The sequence below is a fragment of the Pangasianodon hypophthalmus genome, chromosome 3, assembly GCF_027358585.1.
Source record: "Pangasianodon hypophthalmus isolate fPanHyp1 chromosome 3, fPanHyp1.pri, whole genome shotgun sequence".
Lineage (NCBI taxonomy): Eukaryota > Metazoa > Chordata > Actinopteri > Siluriformes > Pangasiidae > Pangasianodon > Pangasianodon hypophthalmus.
The window spans coordinates 32,159,793-32,176,182 of record NC_069712.1 but is presented as its reverse complement, the minus strand read 5'-3'; the positions used below and the strand labels follow the sequence as shown (position 1 = coordinate 32,176,182).

At 38.6% G+C, this 16,390-nt stretch overlaps 1 long non-coding RNA gene across 2 annotated transcripts in view; it reads left to right on the top strand.

Annotated features, from left to right (window-relative positions):
- The window catches only part of LOC128316996 (uncharacterized), a 139,176-nt gene that overhangs the window by 40,264 nt on the left and 82,522 nt on the right, over positions 1-16,390 (top strand). For both annotated transcript variants that reach the window (XR_008301437.1, XR_008301436.1), the window contains one exon: positions 308-350. This is a non-coding gene — a long non-coding RNA (uncharacterized LOC128316996). The remainder of the gene's footprint in view (positions 1-307; positions 351-16,390) is intronic.

The window sequence follows — 16,390 nt, the reverse complement described above, 5'->3', positions numbered from 1 at the left end:
TTTAAAAAGTCATTTAATGTTCATTTAACACTTCAGTTCCAAGTTATGACTAAAACTAACAATAGCCAAATGACTTAAATATAATTAAACTGTTACATATTTTTATCAATAGAAAGTAAATGAGCTGCTAACACATGATGTAAAATATTTTTAGAACACCCAGAAACCAGAGTAAAGATTTTTCTGAACCAGAAAATGTTCCACCAGCTCAAAATTGTTTTTTTTTTAAAAACTTTTTTTCATAGAAACATGTTAGTCCCCATAAGCTAATCTTTTATTTTTATATTTGATTTCATTTCCATTTTAGGTGCTGTGATTCTTATTCACATAACAGCTCCGGTCCCCACAAGGTAGGTGTTTAACACAGTGCTCTCTCAGACACATTTACAACAGCATTATTAAAAAAAAGAGCTGTTTCTGTTTGGACCATGAACCAATTGAGACACACCATGATCAAAAAACTATAACAGTATTTAACTCTTTTACAATTGTTAAAATATGACCGTAATGTAAATCAGTGCTCACTAGAACCTACCTGAGTATGTAGTTAGCTACGTAGTGGGCTGTTTCAGGATACATGCTTCTTCCCATTCTGAATCAATGTGTGTGTGTGTGAATGAGTGTGTGTGTATATGTGCTGGCCCTTAAACTGAGCACACTGACCACCAGCTAAAATTAAACCCCAAAGTCCTCCCAGGTGAACAATTATGTTTGTGGGCAAAAATAGCACTTCTCAGAGGACAGTGTTGTTGATGATGTGGTTTTCTGTAACACTCTCACACACACACACACACACACAGAGGACTATATATGGGCTGGAGGTAAAAACCCCCGGACACGCATCCACTCACAGATTCACCAGCGATGACCGAAGATTGTCCATTCAGGCTCCATGATGCATTAATGAGATTCTCGAGGTCGTTTGTTGACTAACGAGATCATGATGTGTGGATGCAAATGGGTCCTGTGGGATTTGAGGATAATTAGCTGTAAATAACAGTGTGTATGTCAGAAACCAGAAAAAGGGCCAGACGAAGCCTCACAGGTCAGAAGCGGTGTTAGGAGCGTTTACTGAAAACGCATGTGAAAATAATAAAATCTCTGTCATGACAAATGCTTAAGCCTTTGATGCAGTGATGAAATTTTATGACAAATTATAATAATTTTAGCTACACGTGTGTATTGTTGCATTTTAATGAAAAAGTAATCTTCCTCAAGTCAAAATTTAACAAAATGAACAACTTCTGTCAAGTTAAGCACACATACGACTGTTAATGAAACATTTCTATACGTATTCTGCTGCCATTTTATTTATTCATTTACTTCTTTCTTTCTTTCTTTCTTTAAAAAAAACTTTCACAGAGCTCAAATCAAAAGAAAAAAAAACACAAGTCAAGAAATATTTCTGAGATAATAACTGTATAGCCATAGCCATGTAAGGTCTGGGTAGTCCTTCAGAATTAGTACAGTGTACTGGGGTGTGTGTGTGTGTGTGTGTGTGGTAGAGAAAAAGTAATTCAGGCTGAAGGAAAGAACGTAAACATCTCTGTGAGAGAGCAGCAGCATGTAGCAGACAGCATGATGCATTTGAGCAACACTGCTACGTGCGGTATGTGTGTGTGTATGCATGACGCACATTTTTGCAGGTTTTTGTTGTGACTGTGGTTGACTAAGTATGCAGGGTTATCTGTTGAGTCAGCGATACATCTCCTACTTTAAATTCATCTCAACTTCTCAAGTACCTGCTATCAGAAGACCTGTGACACACGCACACACACACACACACACACAAGAGATATCCACAAAAGAATGACAACAGCTGACTGCCCACTTGAAAACACTTCTTGTCTAATGACAGGAACAACATGATCATTGTCAGACTGCTGTGTTTGTTGCTATGGATCAACTGTATAACACTATAAAACTATTAAGACTATTGAGACTATTAACACTATAATCTGAAAAATGGTGTTTTTATTGACCTTCCCGAACCCTCTATCTCTTATTTGCACTCTCGGCTATACACACACCTAATATTAGGAGGATAAGGATTTTGTGCCTCCTTTTTGGTTATATTGCTAATATGTGAGATGATGCTATATTGCAACTATATTGCTATAGTACCTAAAGGAACAGCCTGAATCAATGGGATGTCGATTGAAAAGTAAAATAAAAGTGCATTTGTGTTAAACAGTGTAGATCCAACACTTCAACCTGTGTACTAATTTCTCATGAGATCATGATGGTAGATCACCGAAGTGGTTCAAAGTTCAAAGTCAACATTGAGTATTTAGATTTGCTAGCAAAAATTAGTTATTTTGAACTGCACATGGATTAAAACACGAGTGTTACTAAATAAACTTGACACTTTATTATTTACACAAGATAACACTTTGAAGACATTAAATGGCACTGGCAAGGAAACTAGCCAATGCGAATCTCGTGAATGTGAAATTTCCACAGTAAAATTGTATTGACTTTATATGGGAACTGTAACATGTGCCTAAAAATCCCAAAACAACTAGCAAAACCGCAATCTAAACTGCCAAACACCAAAACAAAGACAACAAAGATGCTTTTAAAGAAACAAAACCAGATTTTTTCCAAGGTGCTTCCTTCCAGAAGTGGATTGACATCTTGTTAGAGGTCTGCTAAACTCAGAGACACAACAGTAATGCACGCAGTCTGATGGGCAGAAAGATAGCAAGACTACATACAATGTCTGCGCAGAAACATACTGTAGATAAAATGATCACAGAACTGCTGAGTTAGTGTAACTGTAAGATGTTTGCAATTGCTGCGTTCCAAATAAATGCTAATAAACGTACATATCCAGTGCAAAGATCTATAAATACATACAGTAGCTTGCATAAGTATTGTTTGAACCTTTCCACATTTCGTAGTGTTACAACCAGGGACTGAAATGGACTTAACTGGAATTATATGTCATGAATCTAAAGGAGGCTATCTACCAAAGGTCACTGACCATATAAGGAAGGCATTAGTCTAAGAAGCAACCCAGAAGCCAAGGGCAACTCTCAATGTGATTCTACCACCACCGTGTTTCACTGTAGGTACGGTGTTCTGTAGGCAGGGTAAACAGTGAAGTGATTTGTGCCAAGGCAAAAATGTACATTTTGGTCTCATCAGACCAGAGAACATTTGGGTGAGTACTTATGCAAGGCACTATACTCCCATATTCCTCATCTATAACATACCCCATATTTCAGGAAGGTTATAAGGACATGGAACAGTTTAACTAACATGGAAACAGTAGGTTAGCTAACATGTGTAAGAGTATTTCCATAAATGGGTGTGTGGGTTGACATCTGAACCTACACTTTGACCTTCAAAGACAACCTGAAGCAACCTTTAACAAATAGAAAGTTTGACTCCCTTCACTGTATCATATATGTATGACATTTCTTCCCTCACTAATCTCCTTTAGCCATGATAAGAAAAAAATAGCCCTTTGAAATGATTACTGAGTTATGAGACTGCATTTGCTGGGAAGGATATATGTATCACTGCCTTCAAATCTGCCCAAATGATTACTTCTGGGCATAATTTCTAGGAGCATAATGCTTTCCTGCTCTAACACATCTGATTGAGCTCATCAACACTTTATTTAAGGCATTCGTGAGCTCTAACACCAGCCAGTAAGTGTCCAAAAGTCCACCTAGTCACCACCCTGACCCCCTAGATCCAACTTGACCACCTAGAATCAGCCTGACTAGCTAGAAACAGCCTGTAAGTGTCCAAAACCCCTCTAAAAATATTAAATCACACCAGCCTGACCATCTAGAACCTGTGTGTAAGAATCCAAAAGTCCTCAAAAACCATCAAACCAAACCAGCCTGACTAGCTAGAAGTAGCCTATAATCGTCAAAAATCCCCTCGGCAACCATTAAACTAACCAGCCTAACCAGTTAGAACCAGCCTAACCAGCTAGAACGTGCCTGTATGCATTCAAAACTCCTCTAAAACTATCAAACTAAACCAGCCTGAAGAGCTGGAACCAGCCTGACCAACCAGTTTGGTCAACTCAACACCAGCTAGAACCAGCTTGTAAGTGTGCCAAATCCCTCTAAACCCAACAAACCAGGCCAGTCTGCTTAGCTAACTCTCCCAGCAGGTTTTTTTTCAATTAAAGATTAAAGTATTGCTACCCTTGGCTTTGTTTGGGTTGTATGCTGCATTTAAAACAAGCCTGCTATTGCACCACACATATTTTCACATAAAATATGAAGCCTGGTCTCAGAATACTGTTTAAAATCATTGTGTATTTTACTATTCATATAACCATCTGGTAACCTCCAGACAAACTGCTGCTACTTTTATTAGACTTTAAAAACATTTTTCGTTGAGACTTGGGCAACGCTGGTGTTAGCTTAGTGTTAGCATAGCTTAGCTAGGCTGTATCCCACAGACTGACAGGAAACATCTGACATTAGAAGCACAGTGAGGGAGAGAAGGAGAGAGACAGAGAGGGAGAGAGGGAGAGAGAGAGAAAGAGAAGGAGGATAGCAGTTTTACCTTTGGGGTGATGTTTGATTTGGAGCGTTGTCATTCTGAAAGGAATTTACAGCATGACAGACACAGGTTTATGTTACACACACTTTAATTTCTTCTCTGGGACAGAGGGAGAAGGGAGGAAAAAGGGGTCGGACAGAACAAATAAAGTTAGTACAGTCCTCCTTTTCCCCCCTTTTTCCCCATCGTAGCTTATTTTTCCACACTTCCATCTCAGCCAGCGGTAAAGATCAACACACAGCAAGGCTTAAATCAATCAGGACGGTCGTTCTGTTCTCGCGCCATCATTCTGTTCTCTCTCTCCATCATCCTGTTCTCTCTCTGTTTTTCTTTTTTCTCGGTGGAGTTTGCAAACCTCTCAAGCCTTAGGACCCCAAAAAAGCAACAGAATCTGTCTCTGAGAACATCTAGCTACTTACTTATCAGGGTGCTAACAAAGCAGTCACTGACTCACCCAGTGGATTATATATTTCTTGCTAATTATGTTTATTATTCTGATAAGTTATATTAACTCCTGTAATTCACTAGCTAACTCCTGGAGATATCTTAGCCTAGTTAATGTTGTTAGTTAGCTAGCTAATTACTGTATCTCATCACGTATGTGAGTTGAATTACATTAGCTGCCAATCTTCAGCCTAGTTACTGTTGTTAATTTGCTAACTAGCTAATACAATGTAATAACTTTTACTAGCAAACTACTGAACTACTGTAGTTCATCACAAAACTGGGTTCAATTATGTTAGCTGCCAATTTTTGACTACTCAATGTTGTTAACTAGCTAACATAATGTAATGTATACTAGCTAATTACTGTAGCTTGTAACACATTTGGTTTGAATTATGTTAGCTGGCATTTTTAGTCTAGTTAGTGTTGTTAGTTAGCAAGCTAATATATTGTAACATTCTAGCTAACGTCTGAAACTCGTAACACATTTGGGTTGAATGATGTTAGCTTCCATTTTCACCCTGTGGTTTATTTTTTATCCTATAACAGCATGAGACCAAGAGTTTAATCATTATTTATTACAGTGTTTATTTTTAGAACATTGTAGGAAGGTTATTTTTGTAATGTTTGAATTTGAGTAGAACTAAAATACAAAATTAGTCTTCTTTTTTCCATTTTCTGGTATTTATATTCAAGACTTTAATAGGATACTTTCTCACAGGCATTAAATAGTCAGATAGAAATACAGCTTGGGTGTAAAAACTTGGGTGATGCATGCTTACTAATTCGTTGACGTCTCTTTATGAACAGAGGCACGTTTCATATTGTGCTAAATGCTAGATCTTGGACTCATATCCTTGTGTGTGCTGCAGAAAGTTAGTTCACGGTTACTGGCAAAGCTCCAGTGAATGATGTCAGCCGCTTCTACCACACTGTGATCTTTGAACCTGATCAGAGAATTCCCCTCATTCAGCCAATCGGAGTGCAGGGATGGTGAGCGTGTGATGGCGGTGATGTCATACAACAGAGAATGCAAACAAAATGATAGAGCTTTGATGAGAAAAAAAACCCTGTTATGGTTGAGTGCAAATGTTTGCACACCCTCAGGTCAAGCTCTTTATCTTTAATCATTATTTATTGATATAGCACTTTTTCATTTTGAGTCAAACACTCAAAGGGCTTTTGATAAAAGAATGAAAATAAGATGACGAAAAAAGGAACAAAGAATATGTTTAATGATAGAAAAAAAATCTAAATAATTTAATAGATAAAAGTTTAAAAATTGAAAAATATGAAACAAAATGAAGAGGAAAAAAGAACTGTATTTTATATTTTTCACTTGAGGATGTTCCTTCATTATCAGAAGTAATAAAAACAGTCAAATAGTGTACGCTATTAAAAAAAAAAAAAATTCTTTTATTCCTGTCATTGGAAATGTATTTTTTTTTGTAGATAAATAATTAATTAAAGCTACATTTTCCCTATTTGAAAAACCATAGGGGATTCAAACTTTTGCACTTCTGTTTATAATTAGCCAAGAATTATGGGTTGGCTCATATGTAAATCTGACATGGACAATAATTAAAGGAGTAAAACATTCCCTCGGTTCCCATCCCGAAGTTAACTGTTTTCCTATGACATGTGATGTGATGTTAATTACAGAAATGATAACGAGCACATTAATATAAACCTGTGATATACCTTACAGCTGGAACAACTGTCTGAACTGCTGTTGTAGAAAATTAATTAAGAACTGAAAATTAAATAAGAACTGAGCATCAGAGTGGTATATGACTGATATAGAGAACGGGCTCAACCCATTTTAATGACTTAAATGTCAAAATGCCACCCCAACCCTCGATTTCTGAAATCAAAACTACGATCATGGCTGGCAAGCATCATGGTTGGTGAGCATCGTGGTTGGCAAGCGTCACTGTTTTTTCCCCCATTTGAAAACACAAAGTTTACAGTTGTAGTGAGTCACTGAACATTTTAGCTATTTTTTTATACCGTCTTAGACAGAACTGAGCTGTTCTGGCTTTGCCCTGGCAATTCACTGTATTATTAGCTGGTTAAAAAAAGCCCCTTTGTGAGTAATATTTGAGTCAAAGCTTGTAGGTTTTGTAACCAGTTTCTGTTTGTGTCACTTACTGTGTCACTTAGAGCTGCTTACTGAGTGTGTGTGTGTGTGTGTGCGTCTAATTCCACGTATAGCTAAGAGTCAAAATTCAAAATCCTATTCAAATGAAAAACAACACTTACATTTCTTATTATATTAACCTCATACTTACATTCAGGCATCTGACACTCAGTTCTCTCAAAGCACACTGAATAAATGTACTAAGATGGCAGGGGAACTTCCTGTTATGGTGGGAAAGCCCCTGTCATGAAACTCCGGGAGATTTGAACTCGAACATCTGTGACAGAATTTTTTTTTTGAGTTTGTGCAACAGCTGAAGCTCAGCGAATAAAATGACTTACTGTTAAGATCGTAAATTCTGCAGACTTCACGTGACTTTACCAGCTGCACCATGTGTGTGTGTGCATGTGTTACTTCATATTACCATTCTCTAATGCTTGCCTGGTATGTTTGTCATATTTATTTATCATATTTATTTAAAAAAAAAAAACAACTGTAACAGTTTCTATTGAGAAATTAGTTTCAATAAATCGCGATGATCAAGCCATGGCTAAAGTTAGTAACTCATTTGAATAACTCCTTGTGATCGGCTGATTTTCTCACAGTAACATACAGCAATCATCACCGAAACCGTATACTATTGTTCTAAACAGTAATCCACTATATAAAGTAATTAATACTGGTGCACGTATTTGTCAACATTTAATAATAAACCTGATCTAACTTATACAGTTAAAACAGCGAATATTTGAGAGCAAATACCTTCGTTAATTAATTAACAGGTGATTCATTAGCAAAGTGTAAATTCGTAAAAACATGCAAGAATGAATTATTTGCCATATAAATCTTCCATATAAATTAAGTTGTAAGGTAACTGAAATTCTAAATTTACCAAGAATATAGAATTTAGGGAGACATCATACATCAGTCACCATACTACTGAACCAATCAACTGGATTTGTTGCTTTGCTCTGTCAAAACTAATTTGCATAAAGTTGAGAACATCACAGTTCGCTTGTTTCCATCGTCAGAATCGAGAATACAAGCTTGCATAGGAAGTGAAAGGTTGTCTGTCACTTTGCTAAGACTTCCAGTAGCTTCTTGTAGCGTAACATACAAACTTCTTTTTCATTGTTCATCAAAAATAAAGTTACTATTAAGTATGCTAGTCTGCAATTTTGGACGATTCGCTTTGGATGAACACAAACTCACAAAATGATGAATGAAGACACTGAGACGTTCCTTCTTCGTTGTTGTATTTTCGGCGGTTCTCGTTAGGGGTCGCCACAGTGAATCCTCCATCTGCATTACAGTAATCCAGGGTATGGTCCGCATGTTTGATCTGGCACAGGTTTTACGACAAATGCCCTTCCTGATGCAACCATCCCATTTTATCCAGGCTTGGGACCGGCACTGAGCCCAGTGACCCCAGTGGCTGGGTTTGGTGCTCGATGTGGGGCTCATGTATGATGTCTGATGTCCCCCTAAATTCTGATTAAGAGTCTCTTGCTCTACCGACTGAGCTAGCTGGGCGCCGTTTGAGACCTTCTTTCTTTAAAGTGCCAAATAAATTCCCCAAACACAAAAAATCTCCATTTGGGGACAGTTTGTATTCAATGTTTGTAATTTAATTACAGTTACTTATGGGGTCCCTGGAGGACTAGTGGTTAGGCGCTGTGGCCTGGGTTCGACTTCCGGCCAGGGAACCGACCCCAGCCCCTGGGGTTGCGTGCAACAGCACGCTCTCAGTGACGGTCCCAAGCCTGGATAAAATTTGGGAGGGTTGCGTCAGGAAGGGCATCCGGCATAAAAACTGTGCCAAATCAAATACGCGGACCAATGATCCGCTGTGGCGACCCCTAACGGGAGCAGCCGGAAGAGGAACAACGACAACAATTACAGTTACTTATGATGTACTTGCATTACATAGACTTCCAACAATTCTGTATTAAACAATTTAAAATCTAAATTTAACATCTAAATATAAAATTTGTTTTCTAATTTAACACGGCTTCTATAAATTCATTAGCTGAAAGCTAGCGCACATGTACCCGAGTTCATGCCAGGTGGCTGTGAAGCCGCTCAAGTTCAAGGATGTCAGTAGAAACGAGTGGAAGCCAAGAAAGCCAAGCTTTTGTGCTAAACTGTGTAATTGTAAACTGTATTTGAGTTAGAGTGATGAAACGTGATACTTCTGTTCCAGCTTTTCTATATATTTATATTCACACCCTGAGTCATGTGTCCCTTGTTCATTATAGAAAAAAGACAGTGTCTCTGGTTTCCAACATCTGCGCACTGAACTCCAAAGCAAAAACAAGAGCTCGAGGCGGGTTTGTAAGATGGAGAAAGATGAAAGATGGCATACACACAGTGACGGGCAGGAAAAGAGAGAGAGAGAGACGGAGAAGACAGTCAGTGGTCTTGGTCTTGTAGAAGCAGAGTACAGCTTGGTCTTGGGGCATTATATAATGTGTGTGTGCGTGTGTGTGATGGATTATTTATTAATCCCCCAAAATAATCACCTGACTATTTAAAGAGCAATGAGGACTTCATTCCTTGGTATTCACACCTCTATGTGTGTGTGGGTAGCTGTGGGTGTGTGTGTGGGTGTGTGTGTGGCGCTGGCCAGTTCTTGTGGTTTATTACTGTTGTAAGGACTTCCTTAACTTTTAAATATGTGCATGTGTGTGTGTGTGTGTCTAGGAGCTGTGGTCAGCAGCTAAGATAGAAACTTGATGGAAACTTGATGGAGGTTTCCTCTGAAATTCTGACACACTATTACTTTGAGACTTGTATGAAAGGTGTGTGGGTGTGTGTGAAGAAAAGCGTGACCCCCTGATCACTCACACACCGTCCCTGAGTATGCCCTCCTTAACGCTGGATTGCTTGTACACTTTCCATATATGGGCAAAACGTCCTGTTCTTTTTTCTACTCACTCCTGGCCTTCTGCTGACTGAATGCATTAGAATGAGCTGCACTACTGTCAGAGCTCTGACCAATCAGAATGGAGATTTCAGCCATGCTGTGGTATGTTGTATTTTATCTTTTCTCACCCCAACCCCCCATCATACAGATGTGCATTTCAATTAGATGGAATACGCTGAATCCCGACCTCGTAATTATCCCCCACTGCCTAATCGGCCCTGGTACACAGCGCTTAAGCTCTTTTTAATGACAGCGTAAACCACAGCGCACCCGAAGAAAAGCTGTGCTGCAGATTCCCAGAGATGTGGTTTCTCACGAACACACACTGCAGTCTGAAGGAATGAGAATCTCAGAGCGGCGCAGTGTTAAACTACATTCCTGCGAGAGAAGCCCTCGGCAACTGGAGTCTTCAGCGGGCCATTAGTCGACTTTATGAGGCCCCTTACAGGCCTCGACTTCCTGTTTCTACAGACTGGAGAACATGGCAGCTATGATGGACATGTGTCCGTGGAGCATGGTTTAAATTCTTCTTGAGGTCATTTAAATTTTTCATAAAAGCCTTTCTAACATGAAATTGTTTAGAGAAAGGCTGCATCTTTCACATGAGGAAAATATTTAATACTAGCCCTTGGGTTGTATTATTTGGCAATGCTCTATGCATTCATTAAGACAAAAACGTTTTATTTTCAACAACATGTGTTTGTCTTAATGAATATTTAGAGCAGTATTACCTAAAAAAGTGCCAGAAAGTACAACAAGGGCAAGTATTAATTTGTGTTACGTTATTTTCTTATAACAGTGTGTCCTGAACTTTTCAACTTTTTTAATTTTCCAACAATTACAGTTTATTTTAAGAAAGACACATCATACTTTTTATCCATTTATAGCTACATTTAATGTTGTTAAGATGGTGAGTTAGTTCCTGTTATCACTTACATTATAGCAGGAATAATAAAAAAAAAGAGCTTCTGAAAGCGTAACCTCCTTGTTAGACTTTCCCGTGTCTGAAACCTTATAGTTACAGTTTTACTTTTGACTGTTGCAAAGCGCTGACACTGGAGACTCCTTCCATAAATGTTAAATAAGCATCTCCTTACAGAAACCTTCACCATATCAATAAATACAGAGTTTTAAATCAGTTTATGTGGAGCGTCCACCGTAGAAGTTCCTGTCTAATTTGTTAATATAGAAAAGATCATTATTAGAACGAGAATTAGAATAGAATATATTAAAATTAATATAAACCTGTGATTTGCTGCTACACTACTGTCAGAGCTGCTGTTACAGAAAATGAATCAACACCTTGTGAACAATCAGAATCAAAAATTATTCAGCGCTCTGATATAATAGTGTAATATCCTGGTCACACACCATTTGCTTCAAATTGTCACTCTGTATATATCATCCAAATGGTGACACATGTACAGCGCTAACCCACAGGGTTAATTATTATGGTGTGTTTATGGCTAACTCTGTTTATGGTTACTGACATTCACTCACACAGCACACTTTTTACACGAAGAACCGAATCATATGTGAGAATAAATAATTTTATTTTTTAGCTTTCTGACATTTTAGACCAACCACAGTAAGGATCTAGAGCTACAATAAAACCCAAACTAGCATACATGGAATTTTGTGTTGAAACAAAAGTTTATATTTTCAAGCTGTAAAATTTCAGCTGCGAAACAATCCTGAGATCCGTGTTTACAGCAAAAACAACACTTTAAGACGCAAGTTTCCCCTCTCGTTTCGCAACATGCAAACAAAGCTTTGAGGACTTTCATTTGCCTGCTGATTTACATAAAGCCTCACAAAGTAGTGACGATCCTTCCCAGTGAGCACAAAGACTTGAAAAAGACATTTTGAATGTCTTTTCTAAAAATGTAGTTGTATACAGATATCAAATGTAATATAGTTCAAAGAAGAACATATATTGTTGTGGAACGTCCGCATAACAAGTTAGTTCCTGTTATCATTTATGTTATAGCAGGTATAAAGAGCAGTTCCTTCACTAGTGGCTCTTTTTTCTCTCTCTTGAAGTTAATAAACAAAAAATGCAGCTTATAGTCGCAGCAGATAATCCACAATGCATAAACTCCTCTATCTGCAGCTTTACATCTGACTGATACAAAGCACTGACACTGGAGACTCCTTCCTTAAATGTTACATTAACATCTGCTTAAAACTTCAAAAACTTCACCGTATCAACGATTATGCATTCATCTTTCTTAAATAACAAAACGTGTTTAATCCTTTTAATGTTAGGCTTAGATTATATGGAGCATCTGCCATGTTACTATAGAAACGATAATGTATATGAACGAGTGCATTAATATAAACCTGTGATTCGTAGCTGCACTACTGTCAGAGCTGCTGCTTCTGACCATCACTATGGTGTAAGGCCTGGAGAATACGAAGAGAAGTTTTATAATCCTGCAGAGCTGAGAAGAGAACATGAGTGTGTATAAGTGTGTGTTTATCCGAATGTGTGTGTGTGTTTGCGACTCTGCGCGCACGGAGAAGAACGTGTTTATATGTGTGCGCGGACATCAGACGCCCCACTAATCCTGTGTAAATTCCCACAATCCCTTTCTCCACTGTCATGCCAAGAAAGCCTTCTTCCTGCTGAGCCATGACCCCTCGTTCCCATACCACACTACTGAACAATTCTCCCTCCATCTCTCTCTTTTTCTCTCACTGACTCCCACACCTCCTACAGACGGAACACCATTCCTCTACTGATCTCATGCTTTATTCTCTCTCTCTCTCTCTCTCCACCTCTCATTCCCACACCTCCTGGAGAACACACTTGCTCACTTTTTTGCTTCCTTCAGCCTCCCATTGAGCTTTTTTCAGGAGTTTGAGGCAACTTTTTAAAAAAATGTATGCTGCTTTAAAAAAATAGGATGTCAAGAGAGGACTATAGATACTATGGGTGTAACGGAATGAGACTATCTGTATTCAAACAGGAAGTAGGCGTGTCCTAAATCTGAAGTTTTTTTTTTTTTTTTTTAAATAAATATGAACTCTACCACTATCTCTGGAAACCCTGGAAAACACTGGGAAAACCCCAGATGTAGAAATCAGCTTTGTCATCATGGAGTGTGAATTCTGACTTTCACAGTTCCTCAACCTCAGCTACATCACTCCGGTTTATAATCGGTCACAATTAGAGATGTGCAGCTTGTGGTTTGTACCTGCCCACAATATTTTTTTTAATGAATTTAGTTGGTTCTGGTTTCCAAAATATAAACAAACTAGTGGCCTCATTTAAACCTCCAACTACCCTGACCAGGTTCTTACTAAAGATCAATGAACGAACGCTGTCAATGCAATGCACAGTACCACCCATTCTTGTATATATAGCTAATCGAGGTATACCAGGGGAAGTATCTTATGACAGTTGTAGCCAATGATCCTAGACACAGTTTTAGGTCATTTTCACACTTGAGTTTTTTTCTAGTCTCAGAGTTCGGTCCGATTAGTGATGTATGAAAGCTATTTTCAAGCCTCGCAGTGGTCCAGAGAACTGATTTGTGGTCTTTTTGAAAACACTGATTTGGGGCTCACTTCAACCGAACTGTAGCTCGGCCTACGTCGAGTATCATGTTTGGTTCAACTAGTCACATTATTTCCTGTTTCTTCTTTTGTGATGCCAAAGAAAGAGTGATTATTGTTACTGATATACACTGTATGGCCAAAAGTTTATGTGCTTCTTAAACATCCCATTCCAGATTTATTCCCCCTGTGTTTGCTGTTATAATGAGCTCCACTCTTCTGGGAAGCTTTCCACTAGATGTTGGAGCGTGGCTGTGGGGATTTGTGTTCATTCAGCTACAAGAGCATTAGTGAGGTCAGGCGCTGATGTTGGGATGTCGAGGAGGTCTGGGGTTCAGTCGGTGTTCCAGTTCATCCCAAAGGTGTTCAGTGGGGTTGAGGTCAGGGCTCTGTGCAGGACACTCGAGTTCTTCCACTCCAACCTTCACACACCATGTCTTCATGGAGCTCGCTTTGTGCACAGGGGCATTGTCATGCTGGAACAGAGTTTGGGCCTCTTAGTTCCAGTGAAGGGAAACTGTAATGCTACAGAGACATTCTATACAATTGTGTGCTTCTATCTTTTTGCCAACAGTTTGGGGAAGAAAAACATATGGCTGTGAAGGTCAGGGGTCCACAATCTTTTGTCCATATAGTGTATAAAACCCTATCAGCTCACTTTTGTGGAGCGTGTGCACGGCCAAAAACCTTCTTCTACAAGAAAGGTATTCGTGCACGATGGGATGTCATGCATCCAAAAAAGCACTGTTCTTCATGTTGAAAAAAAAACAGCAAACAGGTGGACCTAGTGTCGACCACTTGCAAGCCGAAAGTGATGTGTGGAATTGCACAATCAATCAACCTTTTCAGAAGGAATTCTATATGAAAGCAAACCTGCGATTATGAGCATGAAGGCGGCCTTAGTTTTTAATACAACCACTGGTGATGGGAAATTATGGATAGAATCAGGGACGACTCGCATCTCGCCCTCCGTATAACAACCAGACTGATGAATGTTCCCTCGTGCCCACTTTCTCACACAACTACAGAAAAAAAAATCCTAATTCCAGCTTTTAGCTCATAGCCAAATTAAACATGTGGATCCAAACCAGATGCTTGTTGGTGCTGCTGAGCTGCTAATGTGTACGTGCGATTATTCTCTCAGTCGTCTATTAGCATTTTATGGAGCGCCCTCTTTTTATAGCAAGGTCAAACAAGGTTACATTTATGCAAAAATGCATCGAGACGGGTTTGCTCATACAGTGCTGGAGCGTGTTAACAGCACACAAATCCAGCTGATAAAAAACACAACAAACACACAATTTATTTTTACAGAACATACACAGACGTTTAGATCCGGTTTGTTTTGCCCAGATTTGCTCAGTCAGAAGCAGCTCCAGCAGGATTTACTCACTCGCTTCTAAAGCTGTCACCACATTGGTTACTCTCACAGAGCAAACACTTCTATGTGCATTTGGATATGCAGAGTGTGTGTGTGTGTGTGTCAGCCATCTGTGTGTGTGTGAGAGTGGATGAGAGAGCTTTATTGTACTGCTTTGTCGTCTCTGTGAGTTCTGAAAGTCAGCGCAGGGTGCAGCAGTGACACCTCGGTGGGCTTTTCACAGCTTTGCTTCTTTTCAGCACCCGCCAGTGCACACACACACACACACACACACACACAAATAACATTAAGACAGAATACACTGCATGATCTTTAAGGCAAGACACTACAGGTGCCAATGAGTTGCTGATATTCTTACAAATATTTTTATGACTAAACTATTTTTTTTTAAAAATTTGCTTCTAATTCAATTTAATTTAAATTTTTAAAAATTCTGTAAAAATTCAGCTCTACAACAGCAATGACACAAGTGTAGCTTCTCTAGCTTTTGTAGACACAGGGAAAACAATGTCCAATCCTATATAACTTTTTTTTTCCACTGTTCACCAAAATTTAAATTGTTGACTTGTATCAGGACAGACACACTTTATGTGGCACTCTTGAAGAGCAGTAGGTGTCTTTCATTTTATTTTTATCCATTTTGATCAGCATAAGAGGTAGTACTATCATAGTAGTATCAACATAATGCAAACGGGTTTAATGTTAATTTTAGATTAGTTTTGCAAAACGGCGCATCATGTTGTAATGCATAAACTTTTCAATACTCATTCAACAGGCAGAGCTTCTTCCTGTCAGACTCACTATAAAGACAAAAGAGCTAGACATTGTGTCATGATAAAATATATAAGATTTTGTCAACCTAAACATTTTCTGCCTCACGAATGTCCTCTAAACGTTGTGTAATGCCGTGAATAACATCTGAGTCAATTCAAGAAGCCTGAACCATGATCCTCGTTAAGTCAGATTTTAGCCTCAAGCAGGAAGTCCCTGATTTCCACACAGGGTCTTATGGAAGTCTGGGTTCTTTTAAGAGCTTAACTTAGCATCTGAGTTAAAGGGTTACAGGAAGAGAAGTTGACTTGCTTTTCCTTTCACACTTTTTATACCTGCTGTGAAGTAAAAATAGCTATGGTAAGAGTTTTTTTTGTTGTAGTCGAAAGTATTATTTTTAGTTATATGTCACAAAAATGAGAGACACACACATACACACACCTCTAGCCCTTATTGTTACTATACATACAGTATAACTTTACCTATAAAAGTGACCTATGTTTCCTATAGGTGGATGTGATAAAAAAAAGAGGGGAAAGAAAGAGGGATTGTGTGTGTGAGAGAGAGTTTGAAGCAAGGATGCTCATTGGACATGATCAAATGGCAGTTGGAATTCATATTCGGGAACAATTTC